We start from the raw sequence: 20,000 nt of genomic DNA, 5'->3' as shown, positions 1-20,000 counted from the left end.
AGACGAAGTGTAGGGAGTAAGGCCCTGCACATATCTTCCTGCTGCATTTGCTACACTAGGTAGATGGACCTTCAGGCTGTGTTACATGCGTATTTACATATCTAATTGTTTCATTTAGCAGTAATGATATCTTTGAGTGATATCCAATTGCTTTCTTTTCTTCAGAGAATGAATTAGTGCTCTGGTATGCTAGTATTTGTTACAATTACTGTTTCTGCTAATTACATAAAACAATTTCTAACCATAAACATCAGTGGGCAATATGTGGCTTATATGAATGACTAGACTGAAATTACAGTATAGATTTTTATTCTGTTCATTTATTTATTTATTTCTGCTTGTTAACTGGATAAGAGATTTATACTGCTATTACTTGGGTTAAAAGGCAGATAAAGCTACCATCAGAAACATGCTGCTAGATAATGTAAACATGTTGTATTAATGTGATAAATTTGAAAAAAATCTTTAAAAACGAAAGAAACATGCTAGTATAAGAAGATAGTCTAAGGATGTACAGTGTTCAGAGGATGCAAAAACAGAACAGTGTGCAGAAAGCAAGCAGACAGATATATAATGTTCAAAGCAAATATAAATGGTTTATTTGCTTTCAGCTGGCATTTAAAATTAAAGTAAAGGGTTGAATTTTTATGTAATGTGTTAAGTACTGTAAAGTGATAGCAACAAATCAGCAGTATTTCACATTACTATGCCAAGAAAATATCTTAATCAACTCTTAATCAACACATAAGCATGTAGTTAAGCCTATGTTAATGGCATTTGTCCATGAGAGATGAGTCAGAAATGACACCAATGATGCCTTTGCAACCATTTTATTTGGGGGAACACAAGGGGGTTAAGCCACTGAAATGAGGATGAGGACAGCTATGGGTTAATAAAAGGCCTCCAATGCTCCACTCCTACTCATGGTTCAAGGACAATCCAGATTATGGGTAAGCCACATTTATCTACCAGAGTTGAGTCCAAAATGACATCAATGCTGTCTTTGCAAAGATTTTATTCATAACAAAATCCATCAATAATAACAGTATTCAAGAACCAAACATAAAAATATGAGAATTAAGTAGTTAGAACAAGAAGTGCTACCACCAGATGGTTGTAGTTACCAACTCCATTCTGACTACAAGTTAGAGTCAGATTACATAACTCCAAGCCCCCTCAGATAAGCTGTACTTACCAAGAACTCCAGGTTTAACTCTCAGCTCATCCTTCAACTGCCTAAACCAAACCAAATCAGTCAACAAGAAATGTCAGTCCATCAAGAGGCTACTGCAGTATAAGGGGGGACACAAAGAAGTTAAGCTGCAAGTCACCCACCAATTGGCAAGCCAAAAACAGCCATTTCTCCCATACTCAGGTCTCTAGATACCCACATGTCCCAAGGTAAAGTAAATTTGGTTTAGGAAAAAAACATAGTTGAAACATTACTAAAACAATTAAAATTGTTATCAGTCATAAAACGAATAACAATTATTAACAGACAAGGTTAGCTACAAATAAAACAAGTCAATGTCTAATTTGTTCAAGTGGGATCCATCTGTACCAAAAAGTCTTTGTCCAACTTTGCAAAGGACAGCGTGCCCAATAAACTGGAAAGCAATGTCCAGGGCAACCCATACCACATGATGATTAATGAAGCACCTGGTTCTTTCCATGGCTGAAAATCTTATGATGCCTTTGCACAGCAACCTGGGAAGGATGGCAGAACAAAACACCATGATGCTCAGATGAAGAATGCACAGTCTGTGGAGGATGAACAAAATTCTTGCTGCTAAGATTTTCATCATAACTGAGGTTAAATCATTGCCTCCCAGGTGTATAATCAAGGTGGTCTGCAATTGCAATCTGTTAAATAATGTTATATGTCCAAAGCTGGAACCAAGACAAGCTAGGAAAGCTGAGCAAGTCAGTTAGCCAAAGTATTTGATCTGAAATGCCAGAGCATTTCAATGGCTGGGTCACAGCTTGCCTAGCCAGTCCTTGTACCAATGAATACCACAAGATCCAAAGCACCTTCTTCCCTGTAAAATAAATAAAAAGGGGTTATCACCTAATGTAACAAAGACAGATAGCAGATAACCACCTCTCTGTCCTCTTTAGGACTTTGGTTGAATACCCCTCCTCTCTAGATCTGAGGTTCACCCTATATGAAATAAGTGAGAGGATATCCCTGGGCAGAAAAGCCTTGGCATATAAGGGTTTTTTTTCAGAGTTGCATTCACTTCAGCCACAGTAATAGCACAGCCAGACTTAAGACAGAAAACAGGGCTGGAGGGTGGGGTGTTGAGTGTTAAACTGTGCAGATAGGAAGCCCAGTGGACTAGGTAAATGGCATAAAACGTAGATTTGACAAAATGAATTTCTTGACCTTTGCTGAACTGTTACATTTAAGACTTCCTTAACCATATTAAAACTAAGTTGTTGCCAATAAAAGCATTGTCCAAATGCAAAGAATTAAATAAATTACCTGAATGGCTTGACATGTCCCAGTGTACAACCAGGTAAACAAGGTAGTCCAGAGGACGAAGGAGTAAAAGTCATCCACTGAGTAATACAGACCCTTAATAATGTGTTACAGGAGGTGGTGGCCAACTGGTCTCCTAGAATCCTGAATGGCACCTTTGATGTTTTCCCAGCCCTTCAGTAACCTACTGATGATCCAGTGATTTGAAAAATCCAGGAGTCATGACATCCAGGTCAACCATCCTAAGGCTGCCAAATGTATGCAAATTGTGCTGAAAGTGGAATTCATTAAACATCTATGTGTTATAAACTGTAGTAATAATAGAAACTCACAGTGCCTGATCATTTGTGGTAACTTGTTTCGAAAGAGGCTGAAAAGATGTAAGGATGAGGAATATGCTCTTTTGGGATTCAGTGCCCAAGATTTGGATGAAAGTATCATAGTTACTCTTCATCAGAGAAACAAACTTCTGGAGGTATGGGTGTTCTAGGGGGAGCTTTATCTGGAGCCAACTAGTGAAACCTGGAAATCTGAAAGTGGGATAAGCTGTCAGCTATGCCATTATCTCGCCCTGGTACATGATGGCTAGAAGCTCAAAGTGATCTGCAAACACAAAAGAACTAGAAACCTGATAATAGAATGAACTCACCTAGGCTTAGATGACCTGGACGGTGGAGTGGTGCAGCTGTAGTTTTGTCACCTCCCAGCAAGAGGTTCTCTGGTTTAATTCTCAGCTGGGGTGCCTTCTGTGTGGAGTCTGCATGTCTTCCCTGCGTTCGTGTGTATTTCCTCTCACGTTACAAAGACATCCATCTGGAGCATTTCTCTCCAGGCTTCTGCTGAAAAATGTCTTTGTTCCAAGTTGGACTTTCCTGGTAAACAAATGTTAAATAAATAAAACTATTGTTATGCTAATGAACTACTGCCAAATTGTTGGAAAAAAAGAAGAGCCCTTCTGTTAGCAAAATGATCTTTTCAAACAAAAGTGTTTACCCAAATGGAGAAGACTTCCAAAACAATGTGATACCTTTCTTCCTATCCTCAGGCCAAGAGGTGGGAAATTTTGCTGCAAACCACCTCACTTGAAAATAGACACCTATGCCTATGCCTGCAGCAGCATCTGTAAACATCTGCAGATTCATTGAAGAAACCCAAGGACTTTGACAGAAAAAGACTCTGATGAATTCTGAAAAAGGTGTTCCACAGATGAAAGGCTTCCATAAGCCTGCTTCCACTGGTGATTTTAACCAATATTTTTTTCAATTAGCTGCCCTTCAACAAGTTGCATAAGGACTTGAGAAAGGTCCTGTCAGGGACAATGGCTCTGCAGGTAAAATTTAATAACCCATAAAGCCACCTGATTTTCCAATGTGAATCTTTTGGGCTCCTAAAAAATTGTGAATGGATGGACTGGAGGTGCAGAAGTTTGTCTGTGGAAGCCTGAATGTAGATGCCAGAATGTTAATTAGTAAACTGAGAAAAGTGATGGCTTAGGCAAGACCATCTATTTTTTTCTTCAACCAATGGAACTCCCAATTGATTACAAAAATCCATGAAATTAAGCATGCTTTCTAGGGCTCCCTCCTTCCCTTCACGTGTTATCAGGTAATCATCTAGGTAGTAAATGGTGACTTGTTTGGGAACCTTTTGTTCAAAAGAAAGAATAAAGTAATGGTGAACTTGGGCTTGAAACAAAATTCAAACCAACGAATACAATAAATTCAAGCCAAAGAACGTCAAACTCACTTTAATAAAACAACAAAATAAGCAAAGCTTTCGGGCTCAGCGCTTCTTCAGTGCAACATACAAAATAACCATTCTGACATCATTTAAATACTAAACAAATCACATGACCACAACAAAATCACATGATTACCATATACATAAAAATAATGCAAAAGTAAAAACCTTCATATCTATCATTTATAAAATTACATATAATGTATAATAACTTATTTATATTGCATTTGTTTTTTTCACCAGCACTGGTTTTAAACTTACAGCAGCATTAATTCCAGGAAATTTATCTGCAGCTAGCCTTGTTATCCATTCATACTCTTTTGTTTCAACTATATTGTTAATATTTCCCCTCTTATATTTTTACTGATGACATCAATTACTCTATACTTAAAATCATGTGTCATATTAAAATCTAAACAGTGTTTAGCCAATGCATTTGTAAGAATTTTTTCTCCGTATATCGGAACAGTGCTCTATGATTCTGTCTTTTAACCTTCTTACTGATTTACCTAAGTAGAAGGCATTACAGTCTGTGCAGGTAGCAAGATATATTATATTTTCAGTATCTATTATTTCTATGCAGATTGCACCACTAAGAACTTAGTATATTATAATTTCTGTGCATGCTGTGCAGCCTTTTATATAGGGAAAACTAATCGCTCACTTAAGGAGCATATACTTGAGCATATGAGGGACATCAAGAATAATGCAAGTGCATTGGCTAAGCATGTTGGATCTAATGGTACACAGCATCAGTTTGAATTATTTGTGCTAGAAATAATAAATGAACACATTAGAGGGGGAGATATAAGGAATAGAACAGAAGTGTGTGAACATGAATGGATACTGTTTTTTAAAGCTGATAGTTTTCCTGGCATTAATGATATGATGTCCCTCAAACTGTTTTTACATAAAAGACCTTGAAAACATTGAGCTTTTATTAAGATGATGGCTCTTTAAGTGAAACGAATTAGTGATGATACTGTGGATTAACTGCTGTGGCGACCCCTAACCGGGAAAAGCCGAAAGACACAACAACAACAACTGTGGATTAACTGACGTCTTTTATTGGATGCTTTTAGTATAAAATGTTTGAGCTGTATATTGTTTTTTGTCTAATGAAGTGGTGTTTAACTGTGAAAGCACTAATGTTATATTAAACAGTTTGTTACTTTAGCTGACTTTGAGTCTGAGTTTTTGCCATGTAGGAACTTCGCTTTGTTTTATGCTTTTTTGAAATGCGGAAGTAAAGCTTTCAAAAAGTGTGCAAGCCTTTCAGCAACCCATTGGCATGAACATTTCAAAAATTTCCCTCCAAAATGGAATCCCAGTAAGGGCCAGTCAACCTCTCTAATGGGAAAATTTGAAAAGTGGACTCGATGTCTAATTTGCGTAGCCATGGATCTGAGAATTCCTTGGTGGCCTGAGCTACTGGATCTAGTGATGCATAGTGATCTCTGGATTGTTGCTTGTCAACAAGATCATTGACAGATATGTCATCTGGGTGAGATAAATGATGGACTACATGAAAATCCCCTGCTTTTTTCTTTAGGACTAACCCTATGGGGGTTATCGCATGAGCACGTTAAGGAAGGTGACAGAATGGGCCAATAATCCTTCCTGCTAACATCTCCTTCTCAGTAAGCTTTAGGGCTTCAATTTCATTGCCTTTGATAGACAAAAGATTCTCAACTACCTTGTAATTCAAGGGGGGTGGAAGACTCAATGGTTAAACCTAAAGAAAAATATTTAACCATAATGAACCCTGATTTCCATATCAGGATAATCTGTTAGCAGTGCAGAAAGCTTATATAGTTTGATCAGAGTATGTGATGGCTTCAATACATAAATGACCTCATGAAAGAGTACCTCTTTGGCCAAAAAAATGTCCACCCCTGCTCGGAACTTTTGGTAATTTAGGCCTTTTATCATTTAGAGAAGTTTATTAATTTGGGATAGGTTAACCTGATTTTGACCAACATTTAGCTGCAGTGTCATTTTCTGCAGAAGGGGCATAGGTGAGTAAACCTGCAGGTAGGCCACATATTTTTCCCATTATTGAAAGCCCAACACAATTTTCCTTTAGGTAGCCTCACAAATGATGAGTAATATTCAAAGGGTTAGATTTATCCAGCATGATGCTGAACCAGATATCAGGTGCTATTGTTCCCATCTGATGGTCTTGTCTGTCGCTTCTAATTTTCTTAACCTTTAATCATACTATGACCAAGCCAGTCCTCCATATATGTAGCAGGCTAATAAAAGAAAGTATAATAAAAGTGGTAGAGCTCAATTCAGGTCCTTCTGAATAAGGATGATCAGGTAAACCAAAAAGCCCAAAACCCAATTGTTCAAGCTCCTGGATATTGACTTGGTGGTAGCTTTCTTGCCAAGGGTAGTAAGGGCTGCAGGAAGTTCCTTGGATCCTGAGTTATTGGCCTCAATCATTTTATGAATGCCCTCTGCATCAGTTAAGTTGATCTATGAAATCCCCCCAATGGCTTTCTCTTTAATATTCAGTAGGACATATGCAGTGATGTGGGACCCTGGTAAGATGGAACTGGTGGAGCTATCCATAGCCAAGGTTGCCAATAACTGAGGTATTTTAAGCTCTGGATATTTCACACTGACATCATTTACCGGGGGGGGGGGGATTTGGAGTCTGCACTGAAGTTCTGGAAGAACCTGGATTTGCACAGGGTTGCATGAGTTTGTGGTGAGAAGTGGTGGAAGTTAAGGATGTTTTTCCAAAGTTCCTCTGTAAGACCAGATCAAAAATTCTAGACCTACTCTCATCTGGCAATGTGTCTACTTCAACTGATTGCCCCCTTACAGCCACAGATAACCCACCAACCCCAGCCTCATCATTATCTTTAGATTCTTGGATGGCCTCAGGGACTGAAACAAGGGCACTACCAGAGTTTTGAACATCTTTCCTGGTTGCCTATAATTAAACCATCCTGAAATGCAATAACACCAAAGCAGTGTCCATGATTCTCAAAAAAAAAGTTTAGTTTGTGATTAAGGGATACTCCTAAGATGAAGATAGTCACAATATCTGTACTGCTTCCCTTCAGTTAATATTATCGTTATTATTAATATTATCATTATTATTATTACTATTATTATTATTATTATTATTACCATTTTATATAGGAATGACATAAAGGGCATACAGCCCTCATATTAATCAGCTGGCTGGAGCTTGCCACTGAGAGAAGAGAGAAAAAGGGGGAGATAATACTTAATAAATAATGCCACTTATTGTGTTCAAAAAAGGGTGCATTCATTCTGAACTCTTCTGTTGTTCATTCTCTAGTAAATCTAAACTGCTCTGATAGACCCTGGTTACTGCTGGATGGTCCCTCATTTTATTTTATTTATTATTTATTTAACATTTGTTGACCGGGAAAGTCTGACTAGGTTCCACAGATCCTGTTTTCAGCGGAGGCCCGGGGAGAAATACTCCAGACGCATGTCTTTAGAATGTGGGAGGAAACCGGAGTACCTGGAGGAAACCCACACAAATGCAGAGAGAACATGAAAACTCCACACAGAAGGCACCCCGGCCGAGAATCGAACCAGAGAACCTCTTGCTGTGAGGCGACAGCATTAACCGCTGCACCACTGCGCAGCCCAGTTCTGTTGAATGTGTAATGTTGTGTGCATAATTAAGTTATTTCACATCTTTCTAAAAACAAGAAACTTCTTAACTGTTAAAAATTATAAGCTGCAATTAACTTAAAAGAATGACTCACAGATTAACCATTGTACCAAGCACAGGCACTGAAGAAACCTGCTAGACCCTGGATGGCCCTCTGTTGTGAGCATTCCAGAACAGGGTTCAGTTCACACCTCTAAGAGTTGATGTAAAGAATTGACTACCCAACTCAATTAACTAATGCCAGGCTCCTGAGTAGCAAATACTGAATTGCAGCTAAATCAGTGCTCCAGTTCTTGGTCCCAGATCAACACATTACTTCAATTATTGTGATGAGTTCTCGATAATTCCATGAATGACAAGTGAGGCAGTCCCCCAAAGAGCACTAAAGTGAAACCAGGTAGTCCATTCTGAGCTTTTCACAAAACTAACAGCGCCCAAAAAGGGGGATACAGACTGCAAGCAAATTTCTGATTTCAATGATCCACTATGCAGGGCATCCAAACCCAACCAACAATACTGTAGTCAGTGCACACAGAATAAAACAAATAAGTAGCTATGTAATTAATTGCTGATCTGGCCAAGAATTACCTAACAGCTTGCCCAGACCTACATCAAAAATCTTGCAGACTATACTCAAATGCATGACAAAGTCCATAGAGTCTCAATTAACCTCCTTTTTTAAGCACATAAAAGGATGAATGTAACATAGCACTGCCAACCCCCAAAAAAAACAAAAAAACAAAGGCCAAATCAATCTGCCACTGGATCCAAATTGACAGCCCTCTAAATACAAGACTAAATCCCTATTTTCCAAGCCAGGGCATCTTTGTTAACTGAGCTAAGCTAAAGTAAGATACTAAATGACAGCTCAGGAAGGATTTGCTAGCTCTATGGTTTATCAGTAAAACATGAATTACAATGCGTAAATAATTTTTTAATGCAATTGCCAGCCAGGTCGCTGGTGGATGGCTTGATGTAGAGACTTCAAAGATTCTCAAATCAACATGAGCAAACCATTCTTTTTCCTGACCTGGCCACTGAAATGCGGATGAGCACAACTACATGAATCCAGTGCTCTACCCCTTGACCTGAGCAGCCAAATGCTCTGGATTGTGTTGAACGTGGGGCATTTCCGGTGGATTAACTCATTGTTCTGCTGTTCCACATTCAAGAGAAGTGGCTCTGCTTTGTGCTTTTTGATTGGCTCATATACCACAATTAAGCCAATCAACATTGTGGTATACGAGCCTATGAAGTACTGCACCTGATGCAAAGAAAGCCAGTGAGTAGGCACAGAATGCAACCAATCACATGCTGCTAGTGGTTTTTCTGCCACTGCAATAGAACAATATTATTACATTCAGCGTTCAGGTAACTTTTATGAAGGATTTTTCACTAGTTAATAACATGAAATGGAGCCTACCAGTTGCTTCCTGATTTGGTTTCTGAGTGGTTAGTACTGTGGTCTGACAGTGTTTTTAGAGGTGAGCAGTAACTCTCATTTAGTAATTTGAAAATAAATGTTTTTAACAAAATTAGTCTCCTGCTGTGATGAGTAGCTAATTAGCTAATTGCACTTCCTTAAGTTGGAACACTGGTGTTCCCTTTTATTAATAAGTAATTGATGAATTTTGTTTTCTTTGGGTTGAGTAAGGGTATACACACACACACACACACACACACACACACACACACACACACACACACACACACACACACACACACATATATATATATATATATATATATACTTTTTTTTTTTTGTGATAGCAGAGTTATTTTAGACAGTCCATATTCAGTTTTGTGAATCAGCATGTCAATTGCTGTGGCCTGTCTAGCATATTTAGTAATGGGATTAGAAGTGGTATAAGCAATTGTTTGCAATAAATTAACTTTACTGGCATGAGTTTCTGTAAAAGAAGTGAAGAAGGGACTCTGATCAAATGTTATTTTTTGTTCAGTATAGTATAGGGGAGTGCTTAGGTTTATCACCTGTCCCTCTTTATGCAGGGCAGTCCCTCTTTGGGTAGTGAGAATACACATGAAAAATGGCAACTGTCCTAAAATTTTATTACAAAAATGATCTCCTAAACAGTTGCATAAAAATAATTACACCAAGAAAATCTATTCCTTCTTCATGGAACCTGAATTATGTAGTGGAAAAGTTAACTCTGCCTCTCCCCCTTGGAAACTGTCTCGTCTACATCCTTACGATTCTGTACATGGAAAGTGTCTCAAGAGGTTTTTTTTTCTCATTAAGACATGTTTTTTCCTTAGGGTTAGTATTTCTTTTATGCCTGTGGTAACTCAGTTATGGTCAATGATGTTTTCATCTGTGTGGTATCCTAGATTTGCTTGAAAGTTCACACTTATTGTGGATAAGAGGTACGGGACAAAAACTGCATGAGGAGACATGCATTATTGTGAAGAAAATTTAGATTGAAGCAAACCTGTGCTTGTAACTTTTCAAATAAATTATACTTTTGTCACAAATGTACAGGATTCCCTAACTTAATACTTCTGGCAGAAAGCCTACTTCATTCAGGCCTCCTTAGAAGTCATGCATTTTTGCGCAGTGCGAAAATAGTGTTCCACATTTTGACCATTTGTCACACATTGCTAGGGTCTGTGTTCCACACTGGCCTCTTAAAAGGTCAAGACCTATGCTCCTGACTCCTGGCTCTTGGACAATTTGGCTTATGGGTAATTGTCAAAGGGGCATTAATGGGGCTACATGCAAACAAAAGAGCATCTGAGTCTCATTTTTTCATGACAATTATGCTGTAGTAAGTGTAGGACTCCAAAAGTCACAACCAGTCCGAAAGCTACATTTTCCCCAACTTACTTAATAATAACAGCACATAAAAATACCCTTCATTTTGTTGCAGAATAATACAAAATCACAGCTAAAATTCTAACTGGCATTTTAAAATATTTTTCTTTTTTAAACTTAGGTCAGCACACTAAAAAAAATGTAACATTTTAAGCAGTAATGTTTCAATTTGTTAGTTTGTAACAACATATATAACTGGTACATTTATACTGATGGAGACATCAAATATGCTATTCAATAAACCAAAGGAACTGCAGTATCACAGGTGTACCAATGAATTCTAAAAGCCTGTAATAAAACTGTAGGATTACATATTCAGATTAATTCCATTTTCATGGTTTTATCTTATGTTTCCATAGATGATTGCAGTTTGTAAAACTGGTACAATTTAGCAATAAAGCTGGTAATGTTGCTTTCTAAAGTAGAATGTAAATTTTCCTTGAAGAAAATCATACAATAAGCTGTTTTCTGTAATACTAAGTCAGACTGAAAAGCATCATTGCTTCTGGAAGCTTGTTATTTTCAAGTAGTCAAGGGAGCTCTTGAGTCTTGCTTGTTTGCTACTGTCTTAGAAAACTTATTTGATGCCATATGAATAGCCAACTGAATTCAAAACATGCCATGTGGCTTATTCATTAATAGCTTGTGCAGACCTGCTGCTAACTTATTGAATGTGCTGTTAGGTTTGTCTTCAGGGACCTTTTCTCAACAGTGCCTTTTTTATTCTTTTACTTCTAAGTGGTATGGAACATTGGCAGAGATATTGCCACCTGTTATGTGCTAATGATACAGATGGTGTTTCTAGAAACTCATTACATAGCATGCAGGAATTGAGAGGTTGTAGTGACTTATATGATGACTGTGACTCTTAACAGGTGCTATGATATTAGAGAGCATGCCGTATTACTTGGATATATCTTGCAGCTTGGACTTTACTTGTTTAGCTGTGCCTTTATATGAATTTCATAACCGCTCAGAATTTAACTTATTAATGAGTATATAGGCATCAATATCAAAGCAATGATACAAAAGGGAGATATAACATCTGTCCCTAATGGACTGATATATGATATCCATGTTTTGAGAGAGCAAAGTTTGACTGTAGTTCAGATGACATAAAAATTAGAGTTTTACTTTAAAAAGGAATAATAATAAAACAAATTTTCAACAAACCAGCCAACATCATAGAACAAATGAATCAGCAGTACAACCAAAGATGAATGGTATTTAAACTTTATATTTCCACGTTTTACTTACAATTGGTTCGGATCCTAACAGAGCAGGAATTTGTAGGATGCACTGTGATGAGCGTGATAAAACTGACTCTTCAAAGTACTTTGCATGTACTCTAAACAGATACCCTTTACATAGCTATGTAGACAGCATCACACTTAGTAACTTTGTGATCTGCAGTACTTCTAATGCAGGTGGACTCTTTTTACTTAAAGGGATTGCTGTGTGAATGTCCTAAAGCAATATCTGATGGTCATTTAGCTCAACAAAGTAAATGGCTATAAAATCCAATTACTATCTATGCAACAAACACTACCCAGGAGTTCAAATTATTTCAGAGGCCTCAAAATCGGGTGTGAGGCATTGACTAAGCCCTACAGTCTTGAGCCATTGTAGGCTTAAATCTAATTAAATTGTGGATTTTTACTTAGTAACTGCTTTTCAAGTAGTCATCATTTATTAAAAATTTTAATGTACGTCTGAATTGTCACCTCTCTGTAAGCAGAAGCATAACCTTCCATACAAACAACAATTGGTTGATCCTGCAACGATCAATACCATTGTCAAGTATGAAAACATTGATCCTCAAAAGACCAGAAAAAAAACAATCACGATGTTTTTTGACCTTCTGCACCCCCCCCCGTGTGTGTGTGTGTGTGTGTGTGTGTGTGTGTGTGTGTGTGTGTGTGTGTGTGGAGGGGTTGCACCTCCCACACCCTTGCTAATTATATATAACAATTCCAAGATCATACTGCAGTGGGAAAAACGGCACTGTATCATGATCTTGTACTGGCAAAGCCAGTATATTTTAATCAGCTGACATTTGATCAACTGAACTGGCTATGCCAGATGTCGATGAGTTTCCATTTTGACGGAAAGTAATGTTCCCATGCAAGTTTATCTACTGAACATGAATATTTGCCAAGACCAGCTTAGATCAATTTCAGCTGTAGAAAAATGTGGTCTTGAGACACAACAACATTCACAAAGTACACAGGAGGCACAATGCCCTCCCCCACCCTCCACAAACAAACACAAATGTACATATATAATTCAACAGTATTCTGCATCAAAGTAGCAAAATTTGCCTCCAGTCTCCCTAGAAGAGTTTACCACTGCATTGCTGTACATGAAAAGAGCTGAATGGAATTTCCCATCTATCATCAACACACCCATCTGAATGCAGTCCATTCTGTTCTGAACCAACCATCCAAATGTCCTTCCTTAGTCTCAATGAAGTGGTACAGTCCCACAAGAGAATTCTGTTCTAAAGACAAATACCTTGGCTACCAGGACAAAGGCTCAAGTGTACTTGGTGAAGTCTTGTACCCATGCCATGTGGCCACATTTTGGAACTAGATGCCATCAACCCTCAGACATCCTCACACTCAAAACAGTAGCAAGAAAAATCTCCACACTTATCTCCTTAACTCTAAAGTTGTCTCCTGCTCTTCCTTCCTTCCCTGGGAATCATTTGTTCATCTACTATTTCTTCCTCTCAAACTGCAAAGCTACTCTGCTCATCAGTAACACTAGAATTTTGGTCTTTTCATAAGTGTTGATGTGAATCCTTAACCTCTTCTTTTCTGTAGCCTTGATCATGCAGATTACTAATGCAACACATCCCAAACCCACTTAGATTTTTTTATACATTTTAATTTGGATATCTGGCAACATTTAGCTCTTGATCTCTTTCTCTTTCACTTCTTGTATTCCTGTCACCACTTTACTTCATTTGGTTTACTCGAACTACTGCTACAACCCTCCTTTTTTACTTCTCCTTCTTTGACAGCTGCTATGGCTTCTTAATCTAGACACCTAGTCTATTTGGAATCAGAAATCACTCTATTTCAAATGCTGTTTGCACTCACAAAGGGTCTGCTATATTATCGTTGTGTGTCTTTTCATATTAAATATGTTTTTGGAGTGCTCCTTCCCATGCATCTGATGAAATTGGGTCTTACATAACCTGGATAGACCTTCCAGGTAACCAAATGCAAATAAATAAATAAATACATTTGGCATTTCAACAACAAGAACAAAAAAAAACAGTTCTGTTTGAGGTGATACATGTTTATTCCAACAGGAGGCACAATGCCCTCCCCCACCCACCAGGTTCTGGCATAATTTAGTTTAAGTGTACCTTTTTAAAAATCAGCATAATCCCACATGCAGAGAAAGTGTTGGAGAGTTTCCTGTAAGAGATGGTGGTGTATTTATAACTATCTTTACTATTGTGTTACCATTTCTGTAGGACCCCTAATTTGTGGCAGTTAAACCCTTTCTCATATTAATAAGAACCTCTGCTGTCCTTGGGTCTTTTTATAGACTGTGTGCTAATGATAGCACAAAACCTCCAATAATATGTCGATGCACCATAGCTTTCATAGTGCACCTCTCATTCTCAGTCTCTGTTTGGCATCACTTCATGTTTCAGACATCACTTTAAGCACATATTTAGCAATTAACTTCAGTCAAGTCTGAAAACAGCTAACACAATGGTAGTATAAATCACAGAAGGGGGAGTTTTTAACACATTATAGTCTATGTTCCGAAGGGAGTTGTTAACTAAATATAGCTCTTGTTTGCTCTTCATCAACACCTGTAAAATAGAATTCACTGCTATGACACCTGAACTGCCTTGCTCTTAGAATTCAGCTTTTCATGTGACTGCACATTAAAATGCAGAAGTTTAGCCCCATAAACCGTTAGCATCGTTGTATCAATGTCAGAGTATTACTTTCACTTGCAGAAGTTTTGAGATATAGCAGAAGACTGTTATCACCCACTTTATCTTCTCTGCTACTGCATTTACTCAGGGAAGCATTTCTTTAACTCATATGTTTCAGTTTGGATGGGAGTTTGTGATGCTCTACTAAAGACATAGCATGTTTTTGAAAGAAGTAACTTGTCTTTCATTACCACAAATGCTTTGACAGTGAATAGAAATTATCTAAAGCATATCATCCGTGACATCATTTTTATTTATGCAAACATGCAGAAAATCTGAGTAAAGAGCGAAACTAAAACAACATAAATACATTAAAATGTATATTTTAAAGTAAATTGGAACTTCAACATCTAAAGAATAACTGGAATGAAATTCATTGTAAAACAAAGATCTTCAGAGTGAAAGATTTGTGAAAACACTATTAACAATATAAAGTACTTAAATATTTATATTTGAATAACATATTAATGATCTTCATTGTTGCAGTTGTGTTTATACAAAGGCTAGTTTGGCTTCGAGAGATTACGCCATCTGTAGAATAAAACAAAACAATGCAGTGGCAAGCAATGCAGAATGCAGGTAAAAATTAAGATTTCCTTTTTCTTGTACAATGTAAGCTGTGCTTCCTGTAGAGACAAAGCTCAGTTCAGGAATTTCTTTGGGAGAGGTACTGTAAATATTTTAATAGTCACAAGTAAACTTCTACACCACACAGGGCATACAAACTGTCAGGTTCTTAGTCATCCATACACTGACATGTCCATAATTTTTGCTTTCCTTTGATTTATAGCAGTCTTGACCCCAGGACTCATTTGTATTTTGTTTTACTAAAGAGTTTGTACAGTGATGAAAACATTTGCATTACTGCCTCAAAGCACATGGTTGTTCATTTCTGTTCTTGGGTGCATACCTTCTACAAGAGTCTGTGTAATCTATGTATTTGTATGGGTTTGTTGTGAGTCTGTAGTTTCCTTCAAAATCTCAAAGATATGCTGAAATGTTAAACTGGTGTTCAGCTAAAATTTCCAGACGTGTAAGTGTGTGTGTGTGTGTGTGTGTGTGTGTGTGTGTGTGTGTGTGTGTGTCTTTCGGCTTTTCCAGGTTAGGGGTTGCCACAATGGAACTCGTCCACTAATGATTGGCAGTTGATTTTTAAGTGCTGAATTGCCAGCCCTAACGCACAACCTTCAACGAAGGTACGCCCATTCACGCATGTCTCCACGCAGAAGATGCTCTAGCTGAGAGTCGAACCGGACAGCATCTTACTGTGAGGCGACCAGCATAGTGTATGTATCTGAATTGAAAGTATAATAAATGCTTTACAAAGACATTTTGTAACATTTTTAATTACTTGAAGATAAGTGATCTTGTTTCAAAGTGATTTCACAATTTCAATGATTTGACAACTTTCTGCCCATTTAATTCTAATATCAGTATACTGTGAGCTTATAAATACATGTAAATATTGAAACTGTGATATACCAGAATTTAGTTGTTTTATCTTAATTTTTATGATGAAAAAAAATATGTATACTATATGCATGACAATTTAACCACTTGCTAGTGGATTGCTGTTTACCCTATCTACATGGCTGAACTACCGATATGAGAGCTGAGTTAGCTTTAGTGTGTGTGTGTGTGTGTGTGTGTGTGTGTGTGTGTGTGTGTGTGTGTGAATCTTTTTCATTTTTTTTAATATCAGTGTGAAGTAGGTTTTAAATTAAGAAAAAATTTACGTCTTTTGCAGCCCACCTGTGAGAAAATTATTTGACTAGTACAGTAACTGTACTTGCCAGATAATTACAACTCAGCTTCCCATTAAAATCAATTGGGAATTTAAACCAGGGATGAGAGATCATGCTATTTGTTAGCATAACTTCTTATCTCCACCCTGTGAGCACAGTAACATAACAAGTAACAGGGCATGGGTAACCAACCCATCTCCTATTACTATGCAGTCTAAGTACCTGTAATTGGATGCTTTTAGCAACTAACTGCAGTACCTTTTTGGCAATCTTTAATCATATGACTCAAGACTATTGGGAGTAGTAGATGTACAGATCTTCATGGATGATTTTCTTGTGCAGGCAAGTGTTTTGTTTTTATTTCTGGCAGACAATCAGGCAGACCTGTGGGCAGTGTTTTTTTTAATTCACTTTTATCATGAGCAATGTTGGAAGCATTCCCTGTAGCAGCACCTTCAGTACTATTATTCACCAGAAAAAAATATAGATAGATAGATAGATAGATAGATAGATAGATAGATAGATAGATAGATAGATATCAGTTGTCACAAACCATGACTATACCATCATGCTTTCAAGTGGCTAAAGTTGTGGAGTCAGATTTGAAGGTATGCTATCTTAGGAACTTTGAAGGTTAACTGCAGTCATAGGAATGTTTTGCAGTCGAATGTTCAGTTGTTATTACGTGAAAGTTTTAAAATGCAACATCAAATGAGAAGGAGATATAGCTTTTCAAAGATAGAACCCAACGGTTTTAGTTTTTGTACCTTTACTGCCATTGACACTTTACATCATACTTGTTGTTCATTGTAGATGCTGTAGATAACTTCTTCTCTATACACTGAATACAATAAAGACCTAAGATCCTTTTGTATTGAGTTGGCAGTAAATCAGAAGAAAAATACCCTCTATTTTAACAGAAAAAAAGTATTTATTTTCAGTTGTAGCATACCATTCTTTCAATCAAGTCAAAATGTGGAGTGATATTCAGAGGTGAGCTGTACTGGAAGATCTGTGGTTTTAATTGAACCCTTAGGTGTATTTTGTGGCCATGTAACATTTTATTACTTGAGAAAAATGCAATAAAATCACAATTAGGTGCAAAGATATAGCATTTTAATGGCACTAGTGGCTTTATTTAATGTGCCTTCTCTGCTGCATTCTATTTTTCATTATAATCAGTTTTCATTGTGGATAGCCTGGTGAACATCTTCTCATTATACAATTATACAGAGCACAATAATGGACTAGAATAGTTAATTCATTGAGTTTTCAATACACCAGAAGTAAACATCCCCAACATTTCACCAAAAAAGACACACACACACACACACACACACACACACACACACACACATATATATATATATATATATATATATATATATATATATATATATATAAGAATATGTACAATAAATTCAATAAATTAAAAACAAAATGGTAAATTGGGTTATCTTTAACATTTGTTGTTTTGGTTGCACTATGTCCGGTTCCTTATTGTGCCTAGCAGTTCTATCAAAATGAAAGCTAACTTGCATGATTTAATTTACTAATGTGACTGATCATATGCTACCCAAACTTGTATGTGTCACAGGTGGTGGTCATAAAACCACACCCATGACTGCTTGTGACATATTAAATGCAGCAGCATTCATGCCCTGACATTTATTTACTTCATTGTTGTGTCAATGCCTTGCCTTTTTAGTACCAACCAATGGGATGGCTCTGCTTCTGTAATCTGCTCCATACTGTTGTCTTTTCTGTACAGTTGAACTTCTGCTCTGTGACTCACCATTACTTGAATAATAAATGGTGTTAAAGGTTAATTTAAAATAAGAAAAATAAAACATTTTTGTATGTAGTGTATCAGCACCAATACATAAACGTTTATTCTAGCAATAATAATTGTTTTTTTGCATCAGACAGTCTTGAACTCAAATGTTCTTCTTGCTTCCTTCACTCTCAAAGAAGTCAGTAAGTGACAAGGTAATGATTACTGCTATATTAATGTGATTGATATCGGTGAGGCCAGCACAGGGCCAAACTGTAAAAATAAAGCTGTAATTAAAAGGGGCACACAGAATTTTGTGTCACTGAGATTCAGTATTTTTGGCAAATATCAGAAAGTTGAGAGGTATGAACAAAACAGAAGCATAAGCAGCCACTCCTTTCTGGTGTCTCGTGCATTTTTTATACCATATACAAAACGCCCTGTCAGATTAATATACTCTTGGTCCAGGACTCTGAATACTCTTGTAACTAAACTTTGGCTAGAACATCATGTAGCCACTCTACTGCAACTGAAAGTAAAACATTTCTCATCTTGCAGCCAAAAATACTTATAACTTAATATATGTATGATGCTGCCAGTGGTAGATTATAATAGGGGCATTTCAGGCAGCTGACTGGGACCAGTGGCTTCAGTAGGAGTCCATCATTTTGGTGGGCAAATTGCAGCAGCCATTTACTTTACACAATTACTTAACCTGCACTTCCACTGATAATGACCATTTACAAGTGTTTACTCAATGACTCAACAGACAAGAGAGCCGACACCTGTACACAGCTGATAATCAACTTTCCATTTCAGAACTTGAAGCAGCAAAAAATAAATAATTATTACTTAATGTGTGCGGTCATTTATGAAACTAATAAATTGGGTCAGAATTGATTGCATGAATGTGAGCAGTGAACTCTTTAGCACAATCACTATGAGTATAAAAAGTCAAGAATCATATCCCCTTTAATAGTTATTAGTAAAGCTTATAGAGGATTATAATATGGCCCTGTGGTATACAAGACACCTAAAACTCTTCTTTTCCTCTTACAAAATTTAATGCAACTTAATGCAGTATTTGAAGGCACTACATTTTTGCAGTCCCCCTATAAGTATAAGGAGTTTTGGTTATGGCATGTTTGCAGCAACAAAACTGTTATTTGTCTGGTGAAATATTTATCTATTTATCTATTTATCTATGACTCTGACATGTATGGATGAACTTACTTAATGCCAAAACCAAAATAGTAGCAAAAATAAGACTGAACGTATGTTTAACAGAACACTCAAAAACTGAACATATGAAAGTTTACAAATGAAAGCAATACCCTACTGCAAACTTAAAACTAAAACCCCTCCAAAACACTAGCTTCTACTTTGCCTGAATAGTAGTTGTAGTATGGAAAAATGTTATCCTCAAGGTAAATTGTAAGGTTAGGGCTGGGGCAGGGGTAAAGTGAGGGTTAGGATTAGCAGGCATTACTAAGGTGGATATGGGTGTTTTCTGCACCACCTTAGTAATGCTTGATAACCTTAATGCTAATGCTAATCCTGCCTCTGACCCTAACCTTAGCCCTGCACCCTACCTTGAAAAAAAACTTTCTGTAACACTGTCACTACACAAGACAGGATCAGACTCAAATATGCACCAGCACACACATAAACACAAAATCTAACACTTAACTAACCTTTACCCTAACCCAAACTACAAAACAATTACAGACACACACACACACACACACACACACACACACACACACACACACACACACACACACACACACACACACTG

Source organism: Protopterus annectens, chromosome 3.part0, assembly GCF_019279795.1.
Source record: "Protopterus annectens isolate FY-2018-M chromosome 3.part0, PAN1.0, whole genome shotgun sequence".
Classification (NCBI taxonomy): Eukaryota; Metazoa; Chordata; order Ceratodontiformes; family Protopteridae; genus Protopterus; species Protopterus annectens.
This window is presented reverse-complemented; position numbering follows the sequence as displayed.